This window comes from Mus musculus, chromosome 14 (genome assembly GCF_000001635.26).
Source record: "Mus musculus strain C57BL/6J chromosome 14, GRCm38.p6 C57BL/6J".
In the NCBI taxonomy this organism is placed as follows: Eukaryota; Metazoa; Chordata; class Mammalia; order Rodentia; family Muridae; genus Mus; species Mus musculus.
In genome coordinates this window covers 120,711,999-120,714,304 of record NC_000080.6, presented here as the reverse complement: position 1 = coordinate 120,714,304, position 2,306 = coordinate 120,711,999, and the positions used below count along the sequence as shown (strand labels likewise).

The 2,306-nt window shown below is 42.2% G+C and overlaps 1 pseudogene; it reads right to left on the bottom strand.

The window, feature by feature from the left end:
• Positions 560-1,251, bottom strand: Rpl19-ps5 (ribosomal protein L19, pseudogene 5; annotated as a pseudogene).

Here is a 2,306-nt window from a genome sequence, read left to right as displayed (position 1 = left end):
ACCCTGAGATTCCACCTTATACCAAAGATCAAGTATCCATAAGTATGTGGTTTTATTTCTGGGTCTTCAATTCTATTCCATTGATCAACCTGTCTGTCTCTGTACCAACACCATGTAGTTTTTTTTTTCCACTATTGCTCTGTAGTAAAGCTTGAGGTTGGGGATGGTGATTCCCCCAGCAGTTCTTTTATTGTTAAAAATTGTTTTTGGTGTTCTGGGTTTTTTGCCTTTCCAGATGAATTTGAGAATTGCTCTTTCCATGTCTTTGAAGAATTGTTTTGGGATTTTGATGGGGATTGCATTGAATCTATAGATTTTCTTTGGCAGGATGGCCATTTTTACTATGTCAATTCTGACAAGTCGTGAGCATGGGAAATCTCTCCATTTTCTGAGATCTTCTTCAATTTCTTTCTTGAGAGACTTGAAATTATTGTTATACAGGTCTTTCACTTGTTTGGTTAGAGTTACCCTGAGATATTTTATATTATATGTGGCTATTGTGAAGGGAGTTGTTTCCCTAATTTCTTTTCTTTTCTTTTCTTTTTTTTTTTTTTTTTTTAAAGGCTTGTTTTATTTTAGTGACTGATCCAAGTGAGGCCACAGCCAGGCCACTATGTACAGACATGAGGGAAGCTTTATTTCTTGGTCTCCTCCTCCTTGGACAGAATCTTGATGATCTCTTCCTTCTTGGCCTGGAGGCGCTCCTCCCGGCACTTTCGTGCTTCCTTGGTCTTAGACCTGCAAGCCTCAGCCTGGTCAGCCAGGAGCTTCTTGTGGGCCTTGTCTGCCTTCAGTTTGTGGATGTGCTCCATGAGGATCCGCTTGCTTTGAATACCTTCCCTTTGACCTTCAGGTACAGACTGTGATACATATGGCGGTCAATCTTCTTAGATTCCCTGTATCTCATGAGAAGCCGGCGCAGGATCCTCATCCTTCTCATCCAGGTCACCTTCTCGGGCATCCGAGCATTGGCAGTACCCTTCCTCTCCCCTATGCCCATATGCCTGCCCTTCCATTGGGCCAGGATGTTTTTTTCTGGCAATGAGCCCGGGAATGGACAGTCACAGGCTTTCAGATGATCAGCCCATCTTTGATCAGCTTCCTGATCTGCTGACGGGAGTTGGCATTGGTGATTTCATTGGTCTCATTGGGATCCAACTAGACCTTCTTTTTCCCACAGCAGAGGACACTAGAGGCAAGCCTCTTCTGTAGCCTGAGTCTACTCATGGCTGAGGACGCAGCAGTGAAAGGCATTTCCCTAATTTCTTTCTCAGCCTGTTTGTCATTTGCATAAAGGAAGGCTACTGATTTACTTGAATTAATTTATATCTGGTTACTTTGCTGAAGTTATTTATCAGCTGGAGAAGTTCTTTGGTAGAATTATTGGGGTGTCTTATGTATACTCTCATATTATCTGCAAATTGTGATACCTTTAATTCTTCTTTGCCAATTTGTATCCCCTTGATCTCTTTTTGTTGTCTTTCTGTTCTAGCTAGCACTTTGAGTACTATATTGAATAGATATGGGGGGAGTGGATATCCTTGTCTTGTCCCTAATTTCAGTGGGATCGCTTCAAGTATGTCTCCATTTAATTTGATATTGGCCGTTGGTTCATCATTGGATGGAGGTCAAGGCATCAGGATCTTGATCCAGCAAGTCATGCCCACAGTAAAGAGCATGCTTTGCATGCATTCTTGCCAGGTCAGCTCTCTCTTTTCCTTCCATAGCCCAGGACCCAAACCCAGGGACCAGCACCACACACATTTAGGCTGAAGCTTCCCATATCAATGAATGGAATCAAGACATCACAGATGTGCCCGTAGACCAGCTTGATCTAGATAGTCCCTTCCTCAGACTGTCTGCCTAGGCAACGATAAGTGTGTCAAGTTGATGATAAAATCAACTGTTTCAGGGATCCTGAGGAGCCCTTGGTGCAGGCCTTCAAGACACATTATGGGTGATGGTGTTTACTAGTTAGTTACAATCAAAGCAAAATTAACAAACAATATTAGCGGAGCATCAAGAAAAGGAATGCAAACTCACTAAAAAGAATGACTGAAACCAAACAAGGCATTAGACTAAGATGTCACAGACAAAGCACATTTGGACTTGATTTTGAGATTGGACCGGAGGTGGTTGCTCTCTTTGAAGAACTATAAAGCGAAGACCTGAAAGGAAGAACATTTCATGGTCTATGCAAGTCTCATCTGGCATTCAGTACTGTTCATTTGATCTTCTGCTCTGTCTATGTCAGGGCTGAACAGTTTAAATGTCCTTAAGTTCATTCATTGGTAGGTATTATTTCA